The 14874-nt window shown below is 40.7% G+C and overlaps 1 protein-coding gene across 1 annotated transcript in view; it reads left to right on the forward strand.

Annotated features, from left to right (window-relative positions):
- Nucleotides 1-14874, forward strand: part of CPNE4 (copine 4) — a 531957-nt gene that overhangs the window by 340623 nt on the left and 176460 nt on the right. The window lies entirely within an intron of this gene.

Here is a 14874-nt window from a genome sequence, read left to right on the forward strand (position 1 = left end):
GTGGCAAAGGAAGGGCTTAACACCTAACATTTGGATTCAGTCAGAGTGCTAAACTACTTTTCCCTTACCTTTAAGCTACATTACCTCTGAGCTTTTGTTTTATAAACTTAATGAGAAAAAGATTCTTATCCCTTTATAAATGCCCCAGGTCTTCCCACTGACTTCCTCCTCAGTTGTCAATCGAAGGGAAGAAACTGATTTTCAGGGGGTCTTGTTATATCTCAGATATTATGTTATGTGAGGCCCTGCTTGATAAATTATGAATTAGGCTCTGGGAGCTCAACTAATTCACCAGAGTACACTGACAGTAAGTTGCAGAGCGAAATTTCCAACCTAAGTTGTTCTCATTTCAATACCTGCCTTCTCATTATACCACCTTGCCTACTAAGCCGCTTTCAATTTCTACGAGTCTGTGTAAATTTGAAAAGGTAGAGTAGCAATTCTTCCCAAATGCTGTCACTGTAAAACTGCCCACAGAGTGAGGATAAAAGTGTCCTTCCTCACAAGTTGATAAATTGACTCATATCCAAAAAGTCTCTTTTTCCCAGCTCAGGCAGACCTGTAACATCTATCTGCAAATGGACACTCCATCAAAATACTCTTGGACCAAAAGGTCTAAGAAATGTATAGCAGTTAGACCCCATCTTTCCCTTGACATGGATCTATTGTTTATATGGCAGTTAAGGGTAATAATAATCTGAAAATAACTGATATGTATTCAATGAATAATGCATCTATCTAATGCTCTCAATAATCAAACACTAATATACATGTATTCACTTATTCAAATAAATATATATGGATTCTTTATCCACTTATTGGAACTTACTATGTGCCAGACACGCTTGTAGGCACTGCAGATTCAGCTGTGAACAAAGGAGGCAAAGCCCTGCCTCATGGAGCTTACCTATTCCTACATGATACAATAACAGATAATAATGATCTCATGAAAGAAAGCACACATGGGATAAGAAATAGAGGTTGGCGGGAAGGGAGTGGGTGCTAATTTAGGTAGGAATGTCAGGAAGCCCTTTCTGAGCAGAGTCCAGAAAAAAGTGTAAAAGTGTGGGCATGAGCCATGTAAAGACATCCAGAAAAGCGTTCCAGGCAGAGGGAAGAGCACAAGACAGGGATGCCCTCTCTCACCACTCCTATTCAACATAGTGCTGGAAGTTCTGGCCAGAGCAATCAGGCAGGAGAATGAAATAAAGGGTATTCAATTAGGAAAAGAGGAAGTCAAATTGTCCCTCTTTGCAGATGACATGATTGATTGTATATCTAGAAAACCCCACTGTCTCAGCCCAAAATCTCCTTAAGCTGATTAGCAACTTCAGCAAAGTCTCAGGATACAAAATCAATGTACAAAAATCACAAGCATTCTTGTACACCAATCACAGACAAACAGAGAGCCAAATCATGAGTGAACTCCCATTCACAATTGCTTCAAAGAGAATAAAATACCTAGGAATCCAACTTACAAGGGATGTGAAGGACCTCTTCAAGGAGAACTACAAACCACTGCTCAATGAAATAAAAGAGGACACAAACAAATGGAAGAACATTCCATGCTCATGGATTGGAAGAATCAATATCGTGAAAATGGCCATACTGCCCAAGGTAATTTATAGATTCAATGCCATCCCCATCAAGCTACCAATGACTTTCTTCACAGAATTGGAAAAAACTACTTTAAAGTTCATATGGAACCAAAAAAGAGCCCGCATCGCCAAGTCAATGCTAAGCCAAAAGAACAAAGCTGTAGGCATCACGCTACCTGACTTCAAACTATACTACAAGGCTACAGTAACCAAAACAGCATGGCACTGGTACCACAACAGAGACATAGATCAATGGAACAGAACAGAGCCCTCAGAAATGATGCTGCATATTTACAACTATCTGATCTTTGACAAACCTGACAAAAACAAGAAATGGGGAAAGGATTCCCTATTTAATAAATGGTGCTGGGAAAAATGGCTAGCCATATGTAGAAAGCTGAAACTGGATCCCTTCCTTACACTTACACCTTATACAAAAATTAATTCAAGATGGATTAAAAACTTAAATGTTAGACCTAAAACCATTAAAATCCTACAAGAAAACCTAGGCAATACCATTCAGGACATAGGCATGGGCAAGGGCTTCATGTCTAAAACACCAAAAGCAATGGCAACAAAAGCCAAAATTGACAAATGGGATCTCATTAAACTAAAGAGCTTCTGCACAGGAAAAGAAACTACCATCAGAGTGAACAGGCAACCTACAGAATGGGAGAAAATTTTTGCAACCTACTCATCTGACAAAGGGCTAATATCCAGAATCTACAATGAACTCCAACAAATTTACAAGAAAAAAGCAAACAACCCCATCAAAAAGTGGGCAAAGTACATGAACAGACACTTCTCAAAAGAAGACATTTATGCAGCCAAAAAACACATGAAGAAATGCTCATCATCACTGGCCATCAGAGAAATGCAAATCAAAACCACAGTGAGATACCATCTCACACCAGTTAGAATGGCCATCATTAAAAAGTCAGGAAACAACAGGTGCTGGAGAGGATGTGGAGAAATAGGAACACTTTTACACTGTTGGTGGGACTGTAAACTAGTTCAACCATTGTGGAAGTCAGTGTGGCGATTCCTCAGGGATCTAGAACTAGAAATACCATTTGACCCAGCCATCCCATTACTGGGTATATACCCAAAGGACTATAAATCATGCTGCTATAAAGACACATGCACACGTATGTTTATTGCGGCACTATTCACAATAGCAAAGAGTTGGAACCAAACCAAATGTCCAACAATGATAGACTGGATTAAGAAAATGTGGCACATATACACCATGGAATACTATGCAGCCATAAAAAATGATGAGTTCATGTCCTTTGTAGGGACATGGATGAAACTGGAAAACATCATTCTCAGTAAACTATCGCAAGGACAAAAAACCAAACACCGCATGTTCTCACTCATAGGTGGGAATTGAACAATGAGAACTCATGGACCCAGGAAGGGGAACATCACACTCCGGGGACTGTTGTGGGGTTGGGGGAGGGGGGAGGGACAGCATTAGGAGATATACCTAATGCTAAATGACGAGTTAATGGGTGCAGGAAATCAACATGGCACATGGATCCATATGTAACAAACCTGCACATTGTGCACATGTACCCTAAAACTTAAAGTATAATAATAAAAAAAAAAGAGTTCTTATATTCTGCCAGATCCTATGCTGAAAGCTTCGTACCAATTATCTCATTTAATCCTCACAAACCCCCTGAGGGTAAGTGTCATTATTTCTTCATTTTACTGCTAAGCATTTGAACGTTGAAGTAACTTGCTTAGGAGCACATGATTTTCTAATGAGGGAGGCATGAGTTAAACTCAGCCTTCTGCCTCTGAGATAACATCCCCACCTCAACTACTAAACAGTTCCATGCCTTGGTCAGTCTGCAACAACCTCTTTGCCAGCACTTTTAACACAAGATTTAGAGAATGGCTGATTGCTGAGAAACAACATCTGCAAAGCCTACATCACCAATGGATCCACAGGGACAGGGCGTTTAAATGACTGGGTCCCCAGGTTCACCAGATACGGCACTCTAACAGCTGCTGGGATCTCTTGCTGCTATGACTCTCCTTCAGCTCTGTTAGAGGCTGTGGGACCAGCATCCCAGGCTCTTCCTCCAGACACCCAAGAAATTCTCCCACATGATGTCAGTTTAAGCCAAGCAAGAATTTTCCATCCCTCCATTGCATTATTTGTAGGAAATGGCTTTATTGTTTTTCTGTATGCAAAGATAATATAGGCTCATGGCAAAAACTATTTAGAAATAGAAAAAATAAAATCACCACCATTGAGAGATAACTAATAAAAAGCCTACCATTAAGAGATAACTACTAAACATCCTGATATCAGAATTCATGTAATGTGTCCACTTACCATGGACATTAAGGCTGTTTCCAGTTTTTTAGAATTACAACATTTTTATGAGTATTAGGTTATATGTGTATATATATATATATATATATATATATATATATATAAATCTTTATGCCCTCAGACACTGATTTTTTTTAGAATGAATTAGTAACAGTGTAATATTTGAGCATTCATTTTAAGGTCCTTGCTATAAACCGCCAAATATCCCCAAAGAAAACCGTAGCAACTTACACTGCCCCTTTCAGTGCACAAAGGTGCCTTTTTTCCTGCATCCTCAGTAACACGTCCACTTTTCACTTACTTTCTTTTGAAGCTTCTATCACCACAAAAACAAGGATACAGCCGCTGTCCTAGTTGAATGTCCCCCCACAGAGCCTTCGCCATTCCCAGCCTGAGCAGAGAAGACACAGAGGAGAGTGTGTCATCCCTCAGTTCCCCCTTGGCCTTGGTGGCTGGTCCCATCAGAGGGTTTATTCAGAGGCTGAGGATACAGTGAAGACAGGAGACATCACTGTGGTTCTCAGCTTGGAAGACTGCCTCACTCTCACGCCCTTTTCTTTCTTTATATATTCCTCCATCAGCTCCTACCCTTCCACTTATCATCTATACTTGGAGACTCTTAGCTCAGGACTCTTCTTTGAGCCCAGACTCATGTATTCAGCATTCTCTAGATATTAATTCCACTTGTATGACTCACAGACATCTCAAACTCAACAGCCCAAACCAAGCTCTTCATCTCCTCTTGTCCTCTCCACACCCGTTGCCATCTTCCTCTTCCTCTAATGTGTCCTACTCACTCAGTAGCTCCTTCTTCTTCCCAGGAGCCAGAGGTCCAGAGCCTAGGAGCTTTCCCTCATGCCTCTCATTCACTCTCTACCCCACAGCCCATCAATCAGTCGTGAAGGCCTATCAATTCAGTGTCTCAAATATCTCTACTATCCACCCCTTTTCACCCCTTCCATAGCCAGGACTCCAGTCCAAGCCGATAGGTGACTATAGTTATCTCTACGTGGGGATTTATTGAATGGGAGAGAAAAGAAGAGGAAAATAGCATTTCCCAAACATTTGTATATGCCTGATGCTGGGATCTTGTTAATGCTCATTAGATATACAATAAACCCATGGAGTAGAAAATATTACCATTTCACAGATGAGGAAACTGAGGCTCAGAGAGGTTAATCTGCCCAGGGTTCCATACCAGGGAGACTATTTGGAGCCTTATGTGTGATGCTTGCTCTACCATTCTATAGCAAGAGTGAAGCTAGGGTGCTGGTTCAGTGGCCCTTGTAGTGGTTTGAGTGGGAGGGAACTCTCCTCAATGGTAACTTCCTTGAGGATAAAGAGTGAGTGTGAATTGCTCTGTGTATCTCGTAAGGTTTACCTCAGGGCCTGATCAAGTCCTGCCTCTGTCATTTATCAGAGATAGGAGAGTTTAGCAGTTAAGGGAATGAACTCTGGAACTGGAGTGTCTGGATTCAAACCCCAGCTCTGCTAATTACTGGCTATGGAACCTTGAGCAAGTTACTTACTCTCTCTGTAGTGGGCTAAACAGTGGCCCCCCAAAAGATATGTCCATGCCCTGAGTCCTAAATCCTGTGAATATGAATTTATTTGAAAGAGTCTTTGCAGATCTAATTAAGTAAAGGATCTCAAGATGAGAAGGTCATCCTGGATTAACCAGGTGGGCCCCAATTCTAGTGACACAGAGGAGAGACAGAAGAGAAAAGGACCACATGAAGAAGGAGGTAGAGTGAGGCAGCCACAAGCTGAGGAGCTGCAGCAGCCACCAGACGCTAGAAGAGTCAAGAAGCAGAATCTCCCCTAAAGCCTCTGGAGAGAGTGTGGCTCTGCCAATACCTTGATTTCAAACTTTTTCCCTCTAGAGCCAAGAGCACATTTCTGTTGTTTTAAACCACAAAGTTTATGGTCATTTGTTATGGAGGCCCTAGCAAGTGAATATATTTGGTCAACGAAAAGAGTCAAACTATGTAAAATATTTGAAGGGATTTATTCTGGGCCAAATATGAGTGACCAATGGCCCACGACACATCCTTCAGGAAAACCTGATAACATGAGCCCAAGGTGGTCAGGCTACAACATTTTAGGGAGACATAAGACATTAATCAATACATGTAAGATATACATTGGTTCAGTCTGGAAAGGTGAGGCAACTAGAAGTGGGGTGGGGGGCATCTGGGTCATAGATAGATTCAAAAACTTTCTGGTTGGCAATGGGTTGAAACAGTTAAGTTATTGTCTAAAGACTTGGAATCAATAGAAAAGAATGCCTGGATTAAGATACAGGGTTGGTGAGACCAAGATTTTATCATGCAGATGAAGTGTCCAGGCAGCAGGCGTCAAAGAAAAGATGGCAAATGTTTTTTATCAGACTTAAAGAGTCTTAAAGTCTGTGTTGATGTTAATTCTGGTCAGCTGGGCCTGAATTCCAAAAGGGAGGAGGGTATAATGAGGCATGTCTGACTCCCCCTTCCTATCATAGCCTAAACTAGTTTTCTTAGGTTAACTTTGGAATACCCTTGGCCAAGAGGAGGAATCCATTCAGATGGTCAGGAGGCTTAGAATTTTAATTTTGGTTTACAATTCTGTATACCTCAATTTTCTCATTCATACGTAAGCTTATAATACTTACCTTGCAGAGCTGTCATGAGAATTAAGTGAATCAATATACTTAATAAGGCACTTTACATGGTAGCTGTCACATAATCGGTGATTTCAAAATGGTGTTTATTATGACCCTTTAATAGTTGTGTGACCTTAGTTATTTTTGAGCCTGTGATCTTTTTCCCTGTGAAAAAGTAATAACAAAAATACTTAGCCTAACTATAGTATCTCAAAGTGGGAGTTTGCCTCTTTCACTTAAAAATGGTCAAAGAATTCCTTCAAGCATCTTCTGTCCTATGAACTGCTAACATTCAGTTGTCAAGCCTCACTGAAGACAACTCACAACCCACCAAAGGCAGTGACTGAAAGGATACTACGTGCCCCTGACCCGACAAAATGCTCTGGCCGGGACCTTAGGTGCTAGGGGATGTGGGTCCTTTTCTCTTTCTCCTGGCTGCCACCTGGTGTGGCTGGGGGAGGGAGATCAGAAGTGGAGGTGGGGGTGAATTGTGGGGCAGATGGCCTCTGACTAATAACTGAGCTGGGTCATTTGTAATGATGACAAGGCATTACCCAAGAGATGAGGCAAAGGTGTATAATTAATACACAAGCAGTCCTTAAAACTCTCTCTGAAACCCTCCTTCCATTCCTTCCCTTGCTAATGAAGTCAGAGACAGGGTAAAAGCCTGTAATTACACTTGAAGTAATTAGAACGCTGTGAAATGGAAACCTTAAGACAGGAAGCCCAAACTCATAGAATACCTATTACTCTTGTTATTCTGACTCATACTCCCTAGGGTGGTGCTTTTGTAGGTCTCCACTGGGGAGCTGAAGACTGTACTGAATTTGCATAAAATGTAGACACACATGCACATCACCCTTTCCTTCCCCAGAGTGGCCAAGAAAGTGTCAGCATTGTGCCTTCCTCAGTTTCTGCAACTTTTACCTATTAATGAAAGTCCAAATCAGCAGAACAGATTAATTTAAAAGCCCTTCCAAAGATAATTTTTTAAAATTTGAGCATTTTATATTTAAACTGTTTTTCTACATGCAATTCTCCCTTTCTAGCTCAGTGCTTCTCAACATCAATGTGCCTGCAGAGCACCTGAGGGTCTCCTTAAAATGCAGATTTGGATTCAGTGGGTCTGGGGTGGGGCTGAGATTCTGCATTTCTTTTTTTTTTTTTATTTTATTATTATACTTCAGGTTTTAGGGTACATGTGCACAATGTGCAGGTTTGTTACATATGTATCCATGTGCCATGTTGGTTTGCTGCACCCATTAACTCGTCATTTAGCATTAGGTATATCTGCTAATGCTGTCCCTCCCCCCTCCCCCCACCCCACAACAGTCCCCAGAGTGTGATGTTCCCCTTCCTGTGTCCATGAGTTCTCATTGTTCAATTCCCACCTATGAGTGAGAACATGCGGTGTTTGGTTTTTTGTCCTTATGATAGTTTACTGAGAATGATGTTTTCCAGTTTCATCCATGTCCCTACAAAGGACATGAACTCATCATTTTTTATGGCTGCATAGTATTCCATGGTGTATATGTGCCACATTTTCTTAATCCAATCTATCGTTGTTGGACATTTGGGTTGGTTCTAAGTCTTTGCTATTGTGAATAGTGCCGCAATAAACATACGTGTGCATGTGTCTTTATAGCAGCATGATTTATAGTCCTTTGGGTATATACCCAGTAACGGGATGGCTGGGTCAAATGGTATTTCTAGTTCTAGATCCCTGAGGAATCACCATACTGACTTCCACAATGGTTGAACTAGTTTACAGTCCCACCAACAGTGTAAAAGTGTTCCTATTTCTCCACATCCTCTCCAGCACCTGTTGTTTCCTGACTTTTGAATGATGGCCATTCTAACTGGTGTGAGATGGTATCTCATTGTGGTTTTGATTTGCATTTCTGTGATGGCCAGTGATGATGAGCATTTCTTCATGTGTTTTTTGGCTGCATAAATGTCTTCTTTTGAGAAGTGTCTGTTCATGTCCTTTGCCCACTTTTTGATGGGGTTGTTTGTTTTTTTCTTGTAAATTTGTTGGAGTTCATTGTAGATTCTGGATTTAGCCTTTTGTCAGATGAGTAGGTTGCAAAAATTTTCTCCCATTCTGTAGGTTGCCTGTTCACTCTGATGGTAGTTTCTTTTGCTGTGCAGAAGCTCTTTAGTTTAATTAGATCCCATTTGTCAATTTTGGCTTTTGTTGCTATTGCTTTTGGTGTTTTAGACATGAAGCCCTTGCCCATGCCTATGTCCTGAATGGTATTGCCTAGGTTTTCTTCTAGGCAGTCTTGTACACCAATCACAGACAAACAGAGAGCCAAATCATGAGTGAACTCCCATTCACAATTGCTTCAAAGAGAATAAAATACCTAGGAATCCAACTTACAAGGGATGTGAAGGACCTCTTCAACGAGAACTACAAACCACTGCTCAATGAAATAAAAGAGGATACAAACAAATGGAAGAACATTCCATGCTCATGGGTTGGAAGAATCAATATTGTGAAAATGGCCATACTGCCCAAAGTAATTTATAGATTCAATGCCATCCCCATCAAGCTACCAATGACTTTCTTCACAGAATTGGAAAAACTACTTTAAAGTTCATACGGAACCAAAAAAGAGCCCGCATCGCCAAGTCAATGCTAAGCCAAAAGAACAAAGCTGTAGGCATCACGCTACCTGACTTCAAACTATACTACAAGGCTACAGTAACCAAAACAGCATGGTACTGGTACCACAACAGAGACATAGATAAATGCAACAGAACAGAGCCCTCAGAAATAATGCTGCGTATCTACAACTATCTGATCTTTGACAAACCCAACAAAAACAAGCAACGGGGAAAGGATTCCCTATTTAATAAATGGTGCTGAGAAAACTGGCTAGCCATATGTAGAAGGCTGAAACTGGATCCCTTCCTTACACCTTATACAAAAATTAATTCAAGATGGATTAAAGACTTACATGTTAGACCTAAAACCATAAAAACCCAAGATTCTGCATTTCTAAAAGCTCCCCAGCCTTGCTGCTGCTGTTGGATGAGGGAGTGGTACACAGTGTTAGTAGCAAGGATAAAGTCCTTCTTGGTCCCACAAGTGACTTCACTTTCCTCCACAGCAATGATTCCAAAGTTCTCATGTAGAGCTTGAAAAATGAATAAAAATTTTCGATTGAAGGGAGAGAAGAGAAAGTGAGGAGGAAGAGTGGAGGAAGAAGGGAAAAGTGGGTGGGAAGGTAGGAGGGGAGGGAGGGAGGGAGACAGAGAATGTGTGTGAGTTCGTGTATGTGTATGATCAGGTGTCTCTTCTTATAAGGACAACAGTACGATCAGATTGGGGCCCTACCGTTATGACCTCATTTGATCTTAATTATCTCCTTAAAGGTTTTATCTCCAAATACAGTGACTCTGGGGGTTACAGCTTCAATATGGGATACACAATTTCATCCATAATACTAAGTGACCTTAGATGAACTCCTTAATTTCTCTAAGACTCGATTCCTTCATCCCAATTGCTTGGAGGCAAGAAAGAGTTTGCTCATTAAATGACAAGAAACGAGTTCATCTAATTAGCATTAAGTGTTCCACATATCATCTGTCACAGAATAAGTGTCTTGGTTGTGTTCCTCCAGACACAGTCAAGCATTGGAGGGTAAGTAGATTATTCGTGAGGTGAAGGAAACAGCAGGACAGAAAAAGAGAAGTGAGATAGCAAAGAGAAAACAGCCAATAAAATAAAGGGTGCATTAGTTAACAAATCACCACCAGGAGAAACTGGAGCTTCATTTCACTGGGACAAGTCAGGCACCCATATTGAACAAACACCCAGTGTCAGCCCCCACTACTGAGGCAAAAGAGCCGAGATATTTATGTACCAAAGACCATCAGTCATTGGTTGAGATCTGCTTCCAAGGGATGCCTACCTCCCCACTTCCATCTTGCTGTGCTTGTGGATGGTAGCCATGGATACCAGAGGAAACTTTCAGGCAAAGAGATGCCTGAATTGGCTGTTGGAAGCCCTACTAGCTCTGCAAGAGGGAGGCCTGGGCAGTTCTGGGCAGGTTTTCCTTGCCTGCTGCAGTGAGAGACCAGGAAACCTTAGTTCTCTGTAGTGGTTGGTCCTAGTAATTGTACTAGGAGTTTGCAAAACACTAGAGAGACTCCTGTACCAAAGAATTCTAGGGCCAAACAAGTGTAAGGAATGCTTGTTTCATGGGATTCACAACTAAAGCTCTGTTGAAGTCCTGTAGTTGAAATGTTAAACTTTGTATAATCCTATAAATTCTAAACTTATTTACACAAACACTTTTTCAAATAATATGTATTTACCTTTTAAGGAATAGAAGTTCTATAATGCATGTTTTGGGGCTATCAAATTAAAGCTAGCAGAGATTTCACTACATTGTAAGATGTTTTTAATCTGTTTCTACTCACCATTGTAGCCTATGAACAGTAACTGGTACCTAGAAAGTATTCAATAAATATTTGTTATTGTGAAAATTAGCCGGGCGTGGTGGCGGGCGCCTGTAGTCCCAGCTACTCAGAGGGGCTGAGAAGGGAGAATGGCGTGAACCCGGAGGCGGAGCTTGCAGTGAGCCGAGATCGTGCCACCACTGCACTCCAGCCTGGGTGACAGAGCGAGACTCCGTCTCCAAAAAAAAAAAAAAAAAAAGAATATCAAAAAATATTTCTGAAAATATTTTCAATAAAAGCAGCCTCATGAAAAATGACTGTCTAGTTCCCAAAATGACTGTTTTGAAAGACTCTGGAATAAAGTTCAGCTGAATATAAACTTGTTGAAATACTGACCAGTTTATTCTCCTTGCTTTGTTCCCACTTAATGAAACAGTGCATTTTTCTAAAATTGAAGACCCATGCTGTTAGAAGCCATTGTCCACTTTACTAGAGAAGAGCCACTTCTCCCCAGATCCATGGGTGGATGCAGATAAAGGGCTAATGGTACTAAGGCCTCTCTGGTCCAACCTTGCTAAAAAGAGTATTTCAACTTCTATTTCCTCCCTCTACACTTTACCCTTTTGTTGAATACTAAGGTTTGCAGCTGTGACCCCATCATAGGGTGTAAAGAATCAAATTAAGGAACTTCTGACAAATGCATCCCTTTTAACCTTGATGTCAGGCACAATTTGCTATTTGTTGGCTTCAAATGTCAGCTGAAGCCAGGGTGAGAGGCCTTGTGACTCTGACTTTCTCATCTTCTGTCAAGACCTAAAGCATTTTTGAGCTGGGTGTAGTTGCTACAGCTGCAACAAAGTATACATGATAAGTGTATTTGCAACAAATAGGCTTTTCTCTACAGGTCACTGCTCCACCTGGGCTTCCTTGCTATTTTTGCCCAACTGTCCTGAGAATAGCAACATCAATGGCAAGTCATTTCTTGTCCATCATTATTACAATGGAAAATTCGAAACCCTGATTATTACTCATCCCTTGGAGCTGAGATGGAAACCTCGAGGCTGTAAAACACCACTTGCATACCCAAATGCCCATTTCCTAAGGGATATTTCCTGGGAAATTGTTTATCTTCCTAGCATTTGCAAAAGGCAAAAGCTGGCTTACAGTAGCATTTTCTTCATTCCCTGCAAATGGAACATTGGTATTTCCAGATAAGTTAAGAGTGAGGAGAGAGAACTGTGGCCATCCAGGCTCTTTTGGGATTAGTCTCCTTTACTCTTCCTTGAATAAAGATAATGTGAATCTTGTAAGACACTGTCTGTAAAAAATTGTCTACCCACAACTGCTAATGCAATGAGTGGGCTACTATAGGGCCGAGAAGGTTGTTGGGGTCTCCTGACGTCAGGAGAGTAGGTGACCAATGTGGATGAAACACAGTGACAATGGACATTAGTATTTCTGAGACCAGATTTGTCTGGGAAATGGGATATGTTGCCTTTCTTTAGTCAGATGTTGACCTGGCTACTGCTTACAGATGACCATTGTTTTGTCATTTACTCATGTGTCTTCCCCACTTCCCTTGCTGGAAAAAACCTGCAGAGAAACTGTAAGCTCCATGAGGTTAGACATTGTATCAGATTTTACTTACCACTCTATTCTTAGTGCCTACCACCAAGTCTAGCATACAGTGGGGGCCAAATAAATATTTGTAGAATGAATAAAGCATCTGCAACATAATATGTACTCCTTAAATGAGAGTTTCCATTGCTACATTGCTGTCATTGTTGTCATCATCATCACAATCATGATCATGATCATCGTCATCCTCACCAGGTGATTTTTTTTACAGACATATTTTCTCTTCAGATTATAGCAGACTGAACATCAAGATCTTTAAATCTGCTTGTCCTAGGGAAGTTCTCGGGACTTCTTGCATTTGGCACTAGTAAAGACTTGGTATTTTCATTGCTGTAACACAGAGACAAAAATAAATGAAAATTTCAAAGAATGAGTTTACCTCCTGGCCTTTCATGGTGATCTCCTTTCCTGTCTTTCTGTGAATCATATATGTACAGTATCATTGCTCTCTGCTAATAAAAAATTACTTCAAAACTTAAAAAAATTACTTCAAAAGCTTAAAAAAAACAAACATTTGTTATCTCAGTTGCTGCATGTCAGGAATCAGGGTACAGCTTTTCTGAGTCCTCTTCATATATTTTTGTCTCTGTGTTACAGCAGTGAAAACACCAAGTCTCTACTAGTGCCAAATGCAAGGGTCTCTCATGAAGCTGCAATCAAGGTGCAGTTACCTCAAGGCTCAACTTAGAGGAGAATCTTCTTCCAGGCTTATGCTCCTGGCTATTAGCCAGAGACTTCAGTTTCTTGCCACATGGGTCTGTCTATAGGACTACTCACAATCTGTCAGCTAGCTTCCTCCAGAGCAAAGGCTCTGAGAGAAAGAATGAGAGACAGTGGTAAGATATATCATCTCATATAAGATAGTGATAAGAGATAAGAAGTCACAGTCATTTTGTAACCTATTCTCAGAAGTGATATCCCATCACTTTGTATTATTCTGTTTTTTAGAAGCAAGTCACTGGGTCCATCCCACACTTGAGGGGAGAATATTACACAATAGCATGAATATTATGAAGCTAGGATCATTGTGGAACATGTTAAATAGAAGTTTCCAGCCACAATGAATGATGTTGTTCCCTCTAAGCAAGAGTGTAGCTTTAACTTGGTTCTTTTTTTTTTTTAATTATACTTTAAGTTCTAGGGTACATGTGCACAACATACAGGTTTGTTACATATGTATACATCGGCCATGTTGGTGTGCTGCACCCATTAACTCGTCATTTACATTAGGTATGTCTCCTAATGCTATCCCTCCCCCTCCCCCCACCCCATGACAGGCCCTGGTGTGTGATGTTCCCCTTCCTGTGTCCAAGTGTTCTCATTGTTCAGTTCCTACTTATGACTGAGAACATGCAGTGTTTGGTTTTTTGTCCTTGGAATAGTTTGCTGAGAATGATGGTTTCCAGCTTCATCCATGTCCCTACAAAGGACATGAACTCATCATTTTTTATGGCTGCATAGTATTCCATGGTATATATGTGCCACATTTTCTTAATCCAGTCTATCACTGATAGATATTTGGGTTGGTTCCAAGTCTTTGCTATTGTGAATAGTGCCGCAATAAACATACGTGTGCATGTGTCTTTATAGCAGCATGATTTATAACCCTTTGGGTATATACCCAGTAATGGGATGGCTGGGTCAAATGGTATTTCTCGTTGTAGATCTTTTAGCCCTTTGCTTCTTCAAGAATCATGGGTTGCCAACCAATCATGGCTTCAATGCCTTGTCAAACTTCTCTTTCAAAAAAGGAAGAAAGAGGAAAAACAGAATGGGGCAAGTTCTGCTAGGAATAGCTTTCAATATGATGATGATTTTAGTTGTCATCGCACAGGTGCATTCACATTGAATCATGAAGAGAACCCCAATTACTCCTATTGGCTTGTCTGAGCATCAGTTTTCTGATGACTTACTTTATGGCTTCTTAATGAATATATTAAAAATAGAACTCTAGAGGTATATTTAGCCCTTGAGTTCCTTTCCCTCCCTGCACCCCATCCCCTACTTTGCCTGGAGGCTTAATGATATATTTGAGATCATTTTGAAACTTTATCTGCTTTGTCTTAACATTCATGTTCAAAGTTGTCTGTCTAATTTTAATATAAATCCTTCATCAACAATTAAGCCACCTCCCAATTGACTGCATTATCTGTAATTCTTCACTCACTGTCTCATATCACACGCCATAAGAAGAAAGAGAAAAGGGAATAACCTATATTAGGAGAGGCTCATTGACA

Source organism: Nomascus leucogenys, chromosome 8 (genome assembly GCF_006542625.1).
Source record: "Nomascus leucogenys isolate Asia chromosome 8, Asia_NLE_v1, whole genome shotgun sequence".
Lineage (NCBI taxonomy): Eukaryota > Metazoa > Chordata > Mammalia > Primates > Hylobatidae > Nomascus > Nomascus leucogenys.